The sequence below is a fragment of the Phyllobates terribilis genome, unplaced genomic scaffold (assembly GCF_046119375.1).
Source record: "Phyllobates terribilis strain yellow unplaced genomic scaffold, ASM4611937v1 Scaffold_4__5_contigs__length_816908805, whole genome shotgun sequence".
In the NCBI taxonomy this organism is placed as follows: Eukaryota; Metazoa; Chordata; class Amphibia; order Anura; family Dendrobatidae; genus Phyllobates; species Phyllobates terribilis.
The window spans coordinates 692,577,225-692,593,178 of record NW_027362764.1 but is presented as its reverse complement, the minus strand read 5'-3'; the positions used below and the strand labels follow the sequence as shown (position 1 = coordinate 692,593,178).

The window sequence follows — 15,954 nt, the reverse complement described above, 5'->3', positions numbered from 1 at the left end:
CGGGGTCAATAAGCACTCCTAGCCGTGGCAAGGAGCTCGGTGTGAGGCCTGGTAGAGGCGGCGGGGTTGCGTCCTTATCTTAGAGGTCTTGGGGGGCTTGGGACTTCCATCCTCTACTTTACGTAAGGTCGGTGTCCAGCAAGGCGCCACTCCATGCTAGCCGAGCTGCGCAAGATGGCAAAACGTCATCAAAATTGTCTACAATACCTGGTGTTCTCAGGAGGTGTCCCAACCAAGTATTTCTGAACCCATCTCTGCTTTGCTTCCGAGATCGGACGTATCCAAGGTGGTATGGCCAGTAGACGCTGCTTGGCCCATCGACCGGCCAGCCTTCCTCAGGCTCGCGTGGGGACGAGAACTCTGGCCGTTCTGGGGCGGTCTCCGAAGGACCGATGCATAGGCTGTGCCGTCCCTATAGGTGTTGTTTGTTGAGCAATGAAACACCTGCCGCATCAGATGTGTTTAAAAATGGCTCGGCGCAGGGTCTCCTGCAGGCTAAACCGTTCATCGCGGGGATGTGACAGAAAGAGCAAGCTGGACCCACAACTTGGGGTGGAGCGAAACGCCCAGGAGTGAATGAAGGAAGAGGGTGAGATGGTTGCGAGTGAATTTGAGCTGCTCTTCGGGGGGGTCGTGTGGCCTGCAAAGGTGTTTAGCTTGGGTTGTGCTGTAAACTGGCCTCCGGGTTACCAGTGGTTGCCTCCAGGTCAGCGGTGGTTGCCTCCAGTCATGCGAGAGTCGCTGGTCCTGGTGAAAAGAAGCCTAGTATTAAAAGTAAATAAGCAACAATGCTGGAGGTCCACGGTGATGAGAAGGATGCTGGTATTTTGCAAGGATTAAATAGCGCAAGAGAGAAAGCAAATGAAAAGAAGAAAGGAGCATGTGTGCGCTTGTGAAAAAAGGAATGGAAAAAAGGCATAGAGGAGAGTGACCCCTGCTGGTGGAAGTAAGAAAAAGCAAAAGCCTACAGCACCTGGTATTCCCAGGCGGTCTCCCATCCAAGTACTAACCAGGCCCAACCCTGCTTAGCTTCCGAGATCAGACGAGATCGGGCGTGTTCAGGGTGGTGTGGCCGTAGGCAGAGACAGGCCTCTCACTTGCTGCTTTTCTACTTTGACGTCCGGTTGCCGGCTGCCCTTTCCAGTGCTTAGTAAGACAAGGTGCTTTTGTGCTTTCCTTTCTCTTCACTTTTTTGCTGGCTCCTTAAAAAGGTCTTGTAGACAGAACGCCCCGCTCAGAGCCGCTGAGCTCACTGATCGGCTGCCGCGCTGTCGACGGAACGTCAGCGTCGCGGCCAATGCCACAGGCTGGGAGCAGCGGCGAGACTCACCGGTAGACCTGGGTAGGGTGAGTAGAGCTTGGTTAGTTGCTTTCTAATAGCCTGCAGCCGGGGATTAACTTTTAATGAAAGGGAGCAACCCTTTTGACTGTCTGCAGCACGCCGTACCTAGGAAGCGCACACTCACACACAGCGAGCATGCACAAGTTGCTCGCACGAGACCACATTCCCTATTTGCACCTGCAGCTTTTCCGCCACCATGCGTCAGACTCTCCTGCCTGTCTTATTATTATTTCAGGGCCTTAGCAGGAACCACCCCCTCAATTCCCTCCCGCTCCTTCCTAGCACTGAGGTTAGCTCCTGGGCAGCTGTCTGATTGGGTTAGTTACACAAGCTTCTTTGAAGAAGAAGACGTTACTTCTGCTGGCCCTCGTTAGGCGGTCGCCCTCTAAAACCATCCCCTGGGCAGCTGCTGAAAGCCTGGCCCCTTCACAGCGCGAGATGCTTTTAACGCCATCATTTGCATACGGCCGGCTGCGGGGTCAATAAGCACTCCTAGCCGTGGCAAGGAGCTCGGTGTGAGGCCTGGTAGAGGCGGCGGGGTTGCGTCCTTATCTTAGAGGTCTTGGGGGGCTTGGGAGGCTTGGGACTTCCAGCCTCTACTTTACGTAAGGTCGGTGTCCAGCAAGGCGCCACTCCATGCTAGCCGAGCTGGGCAAGATGGCAAAACGTCATCAAAATTGTCTACAATACCTGGTGATCTCAGGAGGTGTCCCAACCAAGTATTTCCGAACCCATCTCTGCTTTGCTTCCGAGATCGGACGTATCCAAGGTGGTATGGCCAGTAGACGCTGCTTGGCCCATCGCCCAGCCAGCCTTCCTCAGGCTCGCGTGGGGACGAGAACTCTGGCCGTTCTGGGGCGGTCTCCGAAGGACCGATGCATAGGCTGTGCCGTCCCTATAGGTGTTGTTTGTTGAGCAATGAAACACCTGCCGCATCAGATGTGTTTAAAAATGGCTCGGCGCAGGGTCTCCTGCAGGCTAAACCGTTCATCGCGGGGATGTGACAGAAAGAGCAAGCTGGACCCGCAACTTGGGGTGGAGCGAAACGCCCAGGAGTGAATGAAGGAAGAGGGTGAGATGGTTGCGAGTGAATTTGAGCTGCTCTTCGGGGGGGGTCGTGTGGCCTGCAAAGGTGTTTTGCTTGGGTTGTGCTGTAAACTAGCCTCCAGGTTACCAGTGGTTGCCTCCAGGTCAGCGGTGGTTGCCTCCAGTCATGCGGGAGTCGCTGGTCCTGGTGAAAAGAAGCCTAGTATTAAAAGTAAATAAGCAACAATGCTGGAGGTCCACGGTGATGAGAAGGATGCTGGTATTTTGCAAGGATTAAATACCGCAAGAGAGAAAGCAAATGAAAAGAAGAAAGGAGCATGTGTGCGCTTGTGAAAAAAGGAATGGAAAAAAGGCATAGAGGAGAGTGTCCCCTGCTGGTGGAAGTAAGAAAAAGCAAAAGCCTACAGCACCTGGTATTCCCAGGCGGTCTGCCATCCAAGTACTAACCAGGCCCGACCCTGCTTAGCTTCCGAGATCAGACGAGATCGGGCGTGTTCAGGGTGGTGTGGCCATAGGCGGAGACAAGCCTCTCACTTGCTGCTTTTCTACTTTGACGTCCGGTTGCCGGCTGCCCTTTCCAGTGCTTAGTAAGACAAGGTGCTTTTGTGCTTTCCTTTCTCTTCACTTTTTTGCTGGCTCCTTAAAAAGGTCTTGTAGACAGAACGCCCCGCTCAGAGCCGCTGAGCTCACTGATCGGCTGCCGCGCTGTCGACGGAACGTCAGCGTCGCGGCCAATGCCACAGGCCGGGAGCAGCGGCGAGACTCACCGTTAGACCTGGGTAGGGTGAGTAGAGCGCGGGTTAGTTGCTTTCTAATAGCCTTCAGCCAGGGATTAACTTTTAATGAAAGGGAGCAACCCTTTTGACTGTCTGCAGCGCGCCGTACCTAGGAAGCGCACACTCACACACAGCGAGCATGCACAAGTTGCTCGCACGAGACCACATTCCCTATTTGCACCTGCAGCTTTTCCGCCACCATGCGTCAGACTCTCCTGCCTGTCTTATTATTATTTCAGGGCCTTAGCAGGAACCACCCCCTCAATTCCCTCCCGCTCCTTCCTAGCACTGAGGTTAGCTCCTGGGCAGCTGTCTGATTGGGTTAGTTACACAAGCTTCTTTGAAGAAGAAGACGTTACTTCTGCTGGCCCTCGTTAGGCGGTCGCCCTCTAAAACCATCCCCTGGGCAGCTGCTGAAAGCCTGGCCCCTTCACAGCGCGAGATGCTTTTAACGCCATCATTTGCATACGGCCGGCTGCGGGGTCAATAAGCACTCCTAGCCGTGGCAAGGAGCTCGGTGTGAGGCCTGGTAGAGGCCGCGGGGTTGCGTACTTATCTTAGAGGTCTTGGGGGGCTTGGGAGGCTTGGGACTTCCATCCTCTACTTTACGTAAGGTCGGTGTCCAGCAAGACGCCACTCCATGCTAGCCGAGCTGCGCAAGATGGCAAAACGTCATCAAAATTGTCTACAATACCTGGTGTTCTCAGGAGGTGTCCCAACCAAGTATTTCCGAACCCATCTCTGCTTTGCTTCCGAGATCGGACGTATCCAAGGTGGTATGGCCAGTAGACGCTGCTTGGCCCATCGACCGGCCAGCCTTCCTCAGGCTTGCGTGGGGACGAGAACTCTGGCCGTTCTGGGGCGGTCTCCGAAGGACCGATGCATAGGCTGTGCCGTCCCTATAGGTGTTGTTTGTTGAGCAATGAAACACCTGCCGCATCAGATGTGTTTAAAAATGGCTCGGCGCAGGGTCTCCTGCAGGCTAAACCGTTCATCGCGGGGATGTGACAGAAAGAGCAAGCTGGACCAACAACTTGGGGTGGAGCGAAACGCCCAGGAGTGAATGAAGGAAGAGGGTGAGATGGTTGCGAGTGAATTTGAGCTGCTCTTCGGGGGGGGTCGTGTGGCCTGCAAAGGTGTTTTGCTTGGGTTGTGCTGTAAACTGGCCTCCAGGTCAGCGGTGGTTGCCTCCAGTCATGCGGGAGTCGCTGGTCCTGGTGAAAAGAAGCCTAGTATTAAAAGTAAATAAGCAACAATGCTGGAGGCCCACGGTGATGAGAAGGATGCTGGTATTTTGCAAGGATTAAATAGCGCAAGAGAGAAAGCAAATGAAAAGAAGAAAGGAGCATGTGTGCGCTTGTGAAAAAAGGAATGGAAAAAAGGCATAGAGGAGAGTGACCCCTGCTTGTGGAAGTAAGAAAAAGCAAAAGCCTACAGCACCTGGTATTCCCAGGCGGTCTCCCATCCAAGTACTAACCAGGCCCAACCCTGCTTAGATTCCAAGATCAGACGAGATCGGGTGTGTTCAGGGTGGTGTGGCCGTAGGAAGAGACAGGCCTCTCACTTGCTGCTTTTCTACTTTGACGTCCGACTGCCGGCTGCCCTTTCCAGTGCTTAGTGAGACAAGGTGCTTTTGTGCTTTCCTTTCTCTTCACTTTTTTGCTGGCTCCTTAAAAAGGTCTTGTAGACAGAACGCCCCGCTCAGAGCCGCTGAGCTCACTGATCGGCTGCCGCGCTGTCGACGGAACGTCAGCGTCGCGGCCAATGCCACAGGCCGGGAGCAGCGGCGAGACTCACCGGTAGACCTGGGTAGGGTGAGTAGAGCGCGGTTAGTTGCTTTCTAATAGCCTGCAGCCAGGGATTAACTTTTAATGAAAGGGAGCAACCCTTTTGACTGTCTGCAGCGCGCCGTACCTAGGAAGCGCACACTCACACACAGCGAGCATGCACAAGTTGCTCGCACGAGACCACATTCCCTATTTGCACCTGCAGCTTTTCCGCCACCATGCGTCAGACTCTCCTGCCTGTCTTATTATTATTTCAGGGCCTTAGCAGGAACCACCCCCTCAATTCCCTCCCGCTCCTTCCTAGCACTGAGGTTAGCTCCTGGGCAGCTGTCTGATTGGGTTAGTTACACAAGCTTCTTTGAAGAAGAAGACGTTACTTCTGCTGGCCCTCGTTAGGCGGTCGCCCTCTAAAACCATCCCCTGGGCAGCTGCTGAAAGCCTGGCCCCTTCACAGCGCGAGATGCTTTTAACGCCATCATTTGCATACGGCCGGCTGCGGGGTCAATAAGCACTCCTAGCCGTGGCAAGGAGCTCGGTGTGATGCCTGGTAGAGGCGGCGGGGTTGCGTCCTTATCTTAGAGGTCTTGGGGGGCTTGGGAGGCTTGGGACTTCCATCCTCTACTTTACGTAAGGTCGGTGTCCAGCAAGGCGCCACTCCATGCTAGCCGAGCTGCGCAAGATGGCAAAACGTCATCAAAATTGTCTACAATACCTGGTGTTCTCAGGAGGTGTCCCAACCAAGTATTTCCGAACCCATCTCTGCTTTGCTTCCGAGATCGGACGTATCCAAGGTGGTATGGCCAGTAGACGCTGCTTGGCCCATCGACCGGCCAGCCTTCCTCAGGCTTGCGTGGGGACGAGAACTCTGGCCGTTCTGGGGCGGTCTCCGAAGGACCGATGCATAGGCTGTGCCGTCCCTATAGGTGTTGTTTGTTGAGCAATGAAACACCTGCCGCATCAGATGTGTTTAAAAATGGCTCGGCGCAGGGTCTCCTGCAGGCTAAACCGTTCATCGCGGGGATGTGACAGAAAGAGCAAGCTGGACCAACAACTTGGGGTGGAGCGAAACGCCCAGGAGTGAATGAAGGAAGAGGGTGAGATGGTTGCGAGTGAATTTGAGCTGCTCTTCGGGGGGGGTCGTGTGGCCTGCAAAGGTGTTTTGCTTGGGTTGTGCTGTAAACTGGCCTCCAGGTCAGCGGTGGTTGCCTCCAGTCATGCGGGAGTCGCTGGTCCTGGTGAAAAGAAGCCTAGTATTAAAAGTAAATAAGCAACAATGCTGGAGGCCCACGGTGATGAGAAGGATGCTGGTATTTTGCAAGGATTAAATAGCGCAAGAGAGAAAGCAAATGAAAAGAAGAAAGGAGCATGTGTGCGCTTGTGAAAAAAGGAATGGAAAAAAGGCATAGAGGAGAGTGACCCCTGCTTGTGGAAGTAAGAAAAAGCAAAAGCCTACAGCACCTGGTATTCCCAGGCGGTCTCCCATCCAAGTACTAACCAGGCCCAACCCTGCTTAGATTCCAAGATCAGACGAGATCGGGTGTGTTCAGGGTGGTGTGGCCGTAGGAAGAGACAGGCCTCTCACTTGCTGCTTTTCTACTTTGACGTCCGACTGCCGGCTGCCCTTTCCAGTGCTTAGTGAGACAAGGTGCTTTTGTGCTTTCCTTTCTCTTCACTTTTTTGCTGGCTCCTTAAAAAGGTCTTGTAGACAGAACGCCCCGCTCAGAGCCGCTGAGCTCACTGATCGGCTGCCGCGCTGTCGACGGAACGTCAGCGTCGCGGCCAATGCCACAGGCCGGGAGCAGCGGCGAGACTCACCGGTAGACCTGGGTAGGGTGAGTAGAGCGCGGTTAGTTGCTTTCTAATAGCCTGCAGCCAGGGATTAACTTTTAATGAAAGGGAGCAACCCTTTTGACTGTCTGCAGCGCGCCGTACCTAGGAAGCGCACACTCACACACAGCGAGCATGCACAAGTTGCTCGCACGAGACCACATTCCCTATTTGCACCTGCAGCTTTTCCGCCACCATGCGTCAGACTCTCCTGCCTGTCTTATTATTATTTCAGGGCCTTAGCAGGAACCACCCCCTCAATTCCCTCCCGCTCCTTCCTAGCACTGAGGTTAGCTCCTGGGCAGCTGTCTGATTGGGTTAGTTACACAAGCTTCTTTGAAGAAGAAGACGTTACTTCTGCTGGCCCTCGTTAGGCGGTCGCCCTCTAAAACCATCCCCTGGGCAGCTGCTGAAAGCCTGGCCCCTTCACAGCGCGAGATGCTTTTAACGCCATCATTTGCATACGGCCGGCTGCGGGGTCAATAAGCACTCCTAGCCGTGGCAAGGAGCTCGGTGTGATGCCTGGTAGAGGCGGCGGGGTTGCGTCCTTATCTTAGAGGTCTTGGGGGGCTTGGGAGGCTTGGGACTTCCATCCTCTACTTTACGTAAGGTCGGTGTCCAGCAAGGCGCCACTCCATGCTAGCCGAGCTGCGCAAGATGGCAAAACGTCATCAAAATTGTCTACAATACCTGGTGTTCTCAGGAGGTGTCCCAACCAAGTATTTCCGAACCCATCTCTGCTTTGCTTCCGAGATCGGACGTATCCAAGGTGGTATGGCCAGTAGACGCTGCTTGGCCCATCGACCGGCCAGCCTTCCTCAGGCTTGCGTGGGGACGAGAACTCTGGCCGTTCTGGGGCGGTCTCCGAAGGACCGATGCATAGGCTGTGCCGTCCCTATAGGTGTTGTTTGTTGAGCAATGAAACACCTGCCGCATCAGATGTGTTTAAAAATGGCTCGTCGCAGGGTCTCCTGCAGGCTAAACCGTTCATCGCGGGGATGTGACAGAAAGAGCAAGCTGGACCAACAACTTGGGGTGGAGCGAAACGCCCAGGAGTGAATGAAGGAAGAGGGTGAGATGGTTGCGAGTGAATTTGAGCTGCTCTTCGGGGGGGGTCGTGTGGCCTGCAAAGGTGTTTTGCTTGGGTTGTGCTGTAAACTGGCCTCCAGGTCAGCGGTGGTTGCCTCCAGTCATGCGGGAGTCGCTGGTCCTGGTGAAAAGAAGCCTAGTATTAAAAGTAAATAAGCAACAATGCTGGAGGCCCACGGTGATGAGAAGGATGCTGGTATTTTGCAAGGATTAAATAGCGCAAGAGAGAAAGCAAATGAAAAGAAGAAAGGAGCATGTGTGCGCTTGTGAAAAAAGGAATGGAAAAAAGGCATAGAGGAGAGTGACCCCTGCTTGTGGAAGTAAGAAAAAGCAAAAGCCTACAGCACCTGGTATTCCCAGGCGGTCTCCCATCCAAGTACTAACCAGGCCCAACCCTGCTTAGATTCCAAGATCAGACGAGATCGGGTGTGTTCAGGGTGGTGTGGCCGTAGGAAGAGACAGGCCTCTCACTTGCTGCTTTTCTACTTTGACGTCCGACTGCCGGCTGCCCTTTCCAGTGCTTAGTGAGACAAGGTGCTTTTGTGCTTTCCTTTCTCTTCACTTTTTTGCTGGCTCCTTAAAAAGGTCTTGTAGACAGAACGCCCCGCTCAGAGCCGCTGAGCTCACTGATCGGCTGCCGCGCTGTCGACGGAACGTCAGCGTCGCGGCCAATGCCACAGGCCGGGAGCAGCGGCGAGACTCACCGGTAGACCTGGGTAGGGTGAGTAGAGCGCGGTTAGTTGCTTTCTAATAGCCTGCAGCCAGGGATTAACTTTTAATGAAAGGGAGCAACCCTTTTGACTGTCTGCAGCGCGCCGTACCTAGGAAGCGCACACTCACACACAGCGAGCATGCACAAGTTGCTCGCACGAGACCACATTCCCTATTTGCACCTGCAGCTTTTCCGCCACCATGCGTCAGACTCTCCTGCCTGTCTTATTATTATTTCAGGGCCTTAGCAGGAACCACCCCCTCAATTCCCTCCCGCTCCTTCCTAGCACTGAGGTTAGCTCCTGGGCAGCTGTCTGATTGGGTTAGTTACACAAGCTTCTTTGAAGAAGAAGACGTTACTTCTGCTGGCCCTCGTTAGGCGGTCGCCCTCTAAAACCATCCCCTGGGCAGCTGCTGAAAGCCTGGCCCCTTCACAGCGCGAGATGCTTTTAACGCCATCATTTGCATACGGCCGGCTGCGGGGTCAATAAGCACTCCTAGCCGTGGCAAGGAGCTCGGTGTGATGCCTGGTAGAGGCGGCGGGGTTGCGTCCTTATCTTAGAGGTCTTGGGGGGCTTGGGAGGCTTGGGACTTCCATCCTCTACTTTACGTAAGGTCGGTGTCCAGCAAGGCGCCACTCCATGCTAGCCGAGCTGCGCAAGATGGCAAAACGTCATCAAAATTGTCTACAATACCTGGTGTTCTCAGGAGGTGTCCCAACCAAGTATTTCCTAACCCATCTCTGCTTTGCTTCCGAGATCGGACGTATCCAAGGTGGTATGGCCAGTAGACGCTGCTTGGCCCATCGACCGGCCAGCCTTCCTCAGGCTTGCGTGGGGACGAGAACTCTGGCCGTTCTGGGGCGGTCTCCGAAGGACCGATGCATAGGCTGTGCCGTCCCTATAGGTGTTGTTTGTTGAGCAATGAAACACCTGCCGCATCAGATGTGTTTAAAAATGGCTCGGCGCAGGGTCTCCTGCAGGCTAAACCGTTCATCGCGGGGATGTGACAGAAAGAGCAAGCTGGACCAACAACTTGGGGTGGAGCGAAACGCCCAGGAGTGAATGAAGGAAGAGGGTGAGATGGTTGCGAGTGAATTTGAGCTGCTCTTCGGGGGGGTCGTGTGGCCTGCAAAGGTGTTTTGCTTGGGTTGTGCTGTAAACTGGCCTCCAGGTCAGCGGTGGTTGCCTCCAGTCATGCGGGAGTCGCTGGTCCTGGTGAAAAGAAGCCTAGTATTAAAAGTAAATAAGCAACAATGCTGGAGGCCCACGGTGATGAGAAGGATGCTGGTATTTTGCAAGGATTAAAAAGCGCAAGAGAGAAAGCAAATGAAAAGAAGAAAGGAGCATGTGTGCGCTTGTGAAAAAAGGAATGGAAAAAAGGCATAGAGGAGAGTGACCCCTGCTTGTGGAAGTAAGAAAAAGCAAAAGCCTACAGCACCTGGTATTCCCAGGCAGTCTCCCATCCAAGTAGTAACCAGGCCCAACCCTGCTTAGATTCCAAGATGAGACGAGATCGGGTGTGTTCAGGGTGGTGTAGCCGTAGGCACAGACAGGCCTCTCACTTGCTGCTTTTCTACTTTGACGTCCGGTTGCCGGCTGCCCTTTCCAGTGCTTAGTGAGACAAGGTGCTTTTGTGCTTTCCTTTCTCTTCACTTTTTTGCTGGCTCCTTAAAAAGGTCTTGTAGACAGAACGCCCCGCTCAGAGCCGCTGAGCTCACTGATCGGCTGCCGCGCTGTCGACGGAACGTCAGCGTCGCGGCCAATGCCACAGGCCGGGAGCAGCGGCGAGACTCACCGGTAGACCTGGGTAGGGTGAGTAGAGCGCGGTTAGTTGCTTTCTAATAGCCTGCAGCCAGGGATTAACTTTTAATGAAAGGGAGCAACCCTTTTGACTGTCTGCAGCGCGCCGTACCTAGGAAGCGCACACTCACACACAGCGAGCATGCACAAGTTGCTCGCACGAGACCACATTCCCTATTTGCACCTGCAGCTTTTCCGCCACCATGCGTCAGACTCTCCTGCCTGTCTTATTATTATTTCAGGGCCTTAGCAGGAACCACCCCCTCAATTCCCTCCCGCTCCTTCCTAGCACTGAGGTTAGCTCCTGGGCAGCTGTCTGATTGGGTTAGTTACACAAGCTTCTTTGAAGAAGAAGACGTTACTTCTGCTGGCCCTCGTTAGGCGGTCGCCCTCTAAAACCATCCCCTGGGCAGCTGCTGAAAGCCTGGCCCCTTCACAGCGCGAGATGCTTTTAACGCCATCATTTGCATACGGCCGGCTGCGGGGTCAATAAGCACTCCTAGCCGTAGCAAGGAGCTAGGTGTGAGGCCTGGTAGAGGCGGCGGGGTTGCGTCCTTATCTTAGAGGTCTTGGGGGGCTTGGGACTTCCAGCCTCTACTTTACGTAAGGTCGGTGTCCAGCAAGGCGCCACTCCATGCTAGCCGAGCTGGGCAAGATGGCAAAACGTCATCAAAATTGTCTACAATACCTGGTGTTCTCAGGAGGTGTCCCAACCAAGTATTTCCGAACCCATCTCTGCTTTGCTTCCGAGATCGGACGTATCCAAGGTGGTATGGCCAGTAGACGCTGTTTGGCCCATCGCCCGGCCAGCCTTCCTCAGGCTCGCGTGGGGACGAGAACTCTGGCCGTTCTGGGGCGGTCTCCGAAGGACCGATGCATAGGCTGTGCCGTCCCTATAGGTGTTGTTTGTTGAGCAATGAAACACCTGCCGCATCAGATGTGTTTAAAAATGGCTCGGCGCAGGGTCTCCTGCAGGCTAAACCGTTCATCATGGGGATGTGACAGAAAGAGCAAGCTGGACCAACAACTTGGGGTGGAGCGAAACGCCCAGGAGTGAATGAAGGAAGAGGGTGAGATGGTTGCGAGTGAATTTGAGCTGCTCTTCGGGGGGGGTCGTGTGGCCTGCAAAGGTGTTTTGCTTGGGTTGTGCTGTAAACTGGCCTCCAGGTTACCAGTGGTTGCCTCCAGGTCAGCGGTGGTTGCCTCCAGTCATGCGGGAGTCGCTGGTCCTGGTGAAAAGAAGCCTAGTATTAAAAGTAAATAAGCAACAATGCTGGAGGCCCACGGTGATGAGAAGGATGCTGGTATTTTGCAAGGATTAAATAGCGCAAGAGAGAAAGCAAATGAAAAGAAGAAAGGAGCATGTGTGCGCTTGTGAAAAAAGGAATGGAAAAAAGGCATAGAGGAGAGTGACCCCGGCTTGTGGAAGTAAGAAAAAGCAAAAGCCTACAGCACCTGGTATTCCCAGGCGGTCTCCCATCCAAGTACTAAGCAGGCCCAACCCTGCTTAGATTCTGAGATCAGACGAGATCGGGTGTGTTCAGGGTGGTGTGGCCGTAGGCAGAGAGAGGCCTCTCACATGCTGCTTTTCTACTTTGACGTCCGGCTGCCGGCTGCCCTTTCCAGTGCTTAGTGAGACAAGGTGCTTTTGTGCTTTCCTTTCTCTTCACTTTTTTGCTGGCTCCTTAAAAAGGTCTTGTAGACAGAACGCCCCGCTCAGAGCCACTGAGCTCACTGATCGGCTGCCACGCTGTCGACGGAACGTCAGCGTCGCGGCCAATGCCACAGGCCGGGAGCAGCGGCGAGACTCACCGGTAGACCTGGGTAGGGTGAGTAGAGCGCGGTTAGTTGCTTTCTAATAGCCTGCAGCCGGGGATTAACTTTTAATGAAAGGGAGCAACCCTTTTGACTGTCTGCAGCGCGCCGTACCTAGGAAGCGCACACTCACACACAGCGAGCATGCACAAGTTGCTCGCACGAGACCACATTCCCTATTTGCACCTGCAGCTTTTCCGCCACCATGCGTCAGACTCTCCTGCCTGTCTTATTATTATTTCAGGGCCTTAGCAGGAACCACCCCCTCAATTCCCTCCCGCTCCTTCCTAGCACTGAGGTTAGCTCCTGGGCAGCTGTCTGATTGGGTTAGTTACACAAGCTTCTTTGAAGAAGAAGACGTTACTTCTGCTGGCCCTCGTTAGGCGGTCGCCCTCTAAAACCATCCCCTGGGCAGCTGCTGAAAGCCTGGCCCCTTCACAGCGCGAGATGCTTTTAACGCCATCATTTGCATACGGCCGGCTGCGGGGTCAATAAGCACTCCTAGCCGTGGCAAGGAGCTCGGTGTGAGGCCTGGTAGAGGCGGCGGGGTTGCGTCCTTATCTTAGAGGTCTTGGGGGGCTTGGGAGGCTTGGGACTTCCAGCCTCTACTTTACGTAAGGTCGGTGTCCAGCAAGGCGCCACTCAATGCTAGCCGAGCTGGGCAAGATGGCAAAACGTCATCAAAATTGTCTACAATACCTGGTGTTCTCAGGAGGTGTCCCAACCAAGTATTTCCGAACCCATCTCTGCTTTGCTTCCGAGATCGGACGTATCCAAGGTGGTATGGCCAGTAGACGCTGCTTGGCCCATCGCCCGGCCAGCCTTCCTCAGGCTCGCGTGGGGACGAGAACTCTGGCCGTTCTGGGGCGGTCTCCGAAGGACCGATGCATAGGCTGTGCCGTCCCTATAGGTGTTGTTTGTTGAGCAATGAAACACCTGCCGCATCAGATGTGTTTAAAAATGGCTCGGCGCAGGGTCTCCTGCAGGCTAAATCGTTCATCACGGGGATGTGACAGAAAGAGCAAGCTGGACCCGCAACTTGGGGTGGAGCGAAACTCCCAGGAGTGAATGAAGGAAGAGGGTGAGATGGTTGCGAGTGAATTTGAGCTGCTCTTCGATGAGGTCGTGTGTCCTGCAAAGGTGTTTTGCTTGGGTTGTGCTGTAAACTGGCCTCCAGGTTACCGGTGGTTGCCTCCAGGTCAGCGGTGGTTGCCTCCAGTCATGCGGGAGTCGCTGGTCCTGGTGAAAAGAAGCCTAGTATTAAAAGTAAATAAGCAACAATGCTGGAGGCCCACGGTGATGAGAAGGATGCTGGTATTTTGCAAGGATTAAATAGCGCAAGAGAGAAAGCAAATGAAAAGAAGAAAGGAGCATGTGTGCGCTTGTGAAAAAAGGAATGGAAAAAAGGCATAGAGGAGAGTGACCCCTGTTTGTGAAAGTAAGAAAAAGCAGAAGCCTACAGCACCTGGTATTCCCAGGTGGTCTCCCATCCAAGTACTAACCAGGCCTGACCCTGCTTAGCTTCTGAGATCAGGCGAGATAGGGCGTGTTCAGGGTGGTGTGGCCGTAGGCAGAGGCAGGCCTCTCACTTGCTGCTTTTCCACTTTGACGTCCGGTTGCCGGCTGCCCTTTCCAGTGCTTAGTAAGACAAGGTGCTTTTGTGCTTTCCTTTCTCTTCACTTTTTTGCTGGCTCCTTAAAAAGGTCTTGTAGACAGAACGCCCCGCTCACAGCCGCTGAGCTCACTGATCGGCTGCCGCGCTGTCGACGGAACGTCAGCGTCGCGGCCAATGCCACAGGCCGGGAGCAGCGGCGAGACTCACCGGTAGACCTGGGTAGGGTGAGTAGAGCGCGGTTAGTTGCTTTCTAATAGCCTGCAGCCGGGGATTAACTTTTAATGAAAGGGAGCAACCCTTTTGACTGTCTGCAGCGCGCCGTACCTAGGAAGCGCACACTCACACACAGCGAGCATGCACAAGTTGCTCGCACGAGACCACATTCCCTATTTGCACCTGCAGCTTTTCCGCCACCATGCGTCAGACTCTCCTGCCTGTCTTATTATTATTTCAGGGCCTTAGCAGGAACCACCCCCTCAATTCCCTCCCGCTCCTTCCTAGCACTGAGGTTAGCTCCTGGGCAGCTGTCTGATTGGGTTAGTTACACAAGCTTCTTTGAAGAAGAAGACGTTACTTCTGCTGGCCCTCGTTAGGCGGTCGCCCTCTAAAACCATCCCCTGGGCAGCTGCTGAAAGCCTGGCCCCTTCACAGCGCGAGATGCTTTTAACGCCATCATTTGCATACGGCCGGCTGCGGGGTCAATAAGCACTCCTAGCCGTGGCAAGGAGCTCGGTGTGAGGCCTGGTAGAGGCGGCGGGGTTGCGTCCTTATCTTAGAGGTCTTGGGGGGCTTGGGACTTCCAGCCTCTACTTTACGTAAGGTCGGTGTCCAGCAAGGCGCCACTCAATGCTAGCCGAGCTGGGCAAGATGGCAAAACGTCATCAAAATTGTCTACAATACCTGGTGTTCTCAGGAGGTGTCCCAACCAAGTATTTCCGAACCCATCTCTGCTTTGCTTCCGAGATCGGACGTATACAAGGTGGTATGGCCAGTAGACGCTGTTTGGCCCATCGCCCGGCCAGCCTTCCTCAGGCTCGCGTGGGGACGAGAACTCTGGCCGTTCTCCGGCGGTCTCCGAAGGACCGATGCATAGGCTGTGCCGTCCCTATAGATGTTGTTTGTTGAGCAATGAAACACCTGCCGCATCAGATGTGTTTAAAAATGGCTCAGCGCAGGGTCTCCTGCAGGCTAAACCGTTCATCGCGGGGATGTGACAGAAAGAGCAAGCTGGACCAACAACTTGGGGTGGAGCGAAACGCCCAGGAGTGAATGAAGGAAGAGGGTGAGATGGTTGCGAGTGAATTTGAGCTGCTCTTCGGGGGGGTCGTGTGGCCTGCAAAGGTGTTTTGCTTGGGTTGTGCTGTAAACTGGCCTCCAGGTTACCAGTGGTTGCCTCCAGGTCAGCGGTGGTTGCCTCCAGTCATGCGGGAGTCGCTGGTCCTGGTGAAAAGAAGCCTAGTATTAAAAGTAAATAAGCAACAATGCTGGAGGCCCACGGTGATGAGAAGGATGCTGGTATTTTGCAAGGATTAAATAGCGCAAGAGAGAAAGCAAATGAAAAGAAGAAAGGAGCATGTGTGCGCTTGTGAAAAAAGGAATGGAAAAAAGGCATAGAGGAGAGTGACCCCGGCTTGTGGAAGTAAGAAAAAGCAAAAGCCTACAGCACCTGGTATTCCCAGGCGGTCTCCCATCCAAGTACTAAGCAGGCCCAACCCTGCTTAGATTCTGAGATCAGACGAGATCGGGTGTGTTCAGGGTGGTGTGGCCGTAGGCAGAGAGAGGCCTCTCACTTGCTGCTTTTCTACTTTGACGTCCGGCTGCCGGCTGCCCTTTCCAGTGCTTAGTGAGACAAGGTGCTTTTGTGCTTTCCTTTCTCTTCACTTTTTTGCTGGCTCCTTAAAAAGGTCTTGTAGACAGAACGCCCCGCTCAGAGCCACTGAGCTCACTGATCGGCTGCCACGCTGTCGACGGAACGTCAGCGTCGCGGCCAATGCCACAGGCCGGGAGCAGCGGCGAGACTCACCGTTAGACCTGGGTAGGGTGAGTAGAGCGCGGTTAGTTGCTTTCTAATAGCCTGCAGCCGGGGATTAACTTTTAATGAAAGGGAGCAACCCTTTTGACTGTCTGCAGCGCGCCGTACCTA

General features: G+C 54.1%; 7 non-coding genes and 2 pseudogenes across 7 annotated transcripts; all 9 read right to left on the bottom strand.

Moving 5' to 3' along the window:
• Positions 1-961: 961 nt before the first annotated feature.
• LOC141266196 (5S ribosomal RNA) lies at positions 962-1,080 on the bottom strand. The gene has a single exon (XR_012320249.1). It is a non-coding gene; the product is annotated as a 5S ribosomal RNA (ribosomal RNA).
• A 1,707-nt stretch (positions 1,081-2,787) lies between these two features.
• Positions 2,788-2,906, bottom strand: LOC141269523 (5S ribosomal RNA). The gene has a single exon (XR_012321514.1). It is a non-coding gene; the product is annotated as a 5S ribosomal RNA (ribosomal RNA).
• Positions 2,907-4,593: 1,687 nt separating this feature from the next.
• LOC141266234 (5S ribosomal RNA) lies at positions 4,594-4,712 on the bottom strand. The gene has a single exon (XR_012320287.1). It is a non-coding gene; the product is annotated as a 5S ribosomal RNA (ribosomal RNA).
• Positions 4,713-6,398: 1,686 nt separating this feature from the next.
• Positions 6,399-6,517, bottom strand: LOC141266233 (5S ribosomal RNA). The gene has a single exon (XR_012320286.1). It is a non-coding gene; the product is annotated as a 5S ribosomal RNA (ribosomal RNA).
• Positions 6,518-8,203: 1,686 nt separating this feature from the next.
• LOC141266232 (5S ribosomal RNA) lies at positions 8,204-8,322 on the bottom strand. Its single transcript, XR_012320285.1, has one exon. It is a non-coding gene; the product is annotated as a 5S ribosomal RNA (ribosomal RNA).
• Positions 8,323-10,007: 1,685 nt separating this feature from the next.
• Positions 10,008-10,126, bottom strand: LOC141268264 (5S ribosomal RNA; annotated as a pseudogene).
• Positions 10,127-11,824: 1,698 nt separating this feature from the next.
• Positions 11,825-11,943, bottom strand: LOC141266517 (5S ribosomal RNA). Its single transcript, XR_012320553.1, has one exon. It is a non-coding gene; the product is annotated as a 5S ribosomal RNA (ribosomal RNA).
• A 1,706-nt stretch (positions 11,944-13,649) lies between these two features.
• Positions 13,650-13,768, bottom strand: LOC141267571 (5S ribosomal RNA; annotated as a pseudogene).
• A 1,697-nt stretch (positions 13,769-15,465) lies between these two features.
• LOC141266516 (5S ribosomal RNA) lies at positions 15,466-15,584 on the bottom strand. Its single transcript, XR_012320552.1, has one exon. It is a non-coding gene; the product is annotated as a 5S ribosomal RNA (ribosomal RNA).
• Positions 15,585-15,954: the final 370 nt, after the last annotated feature.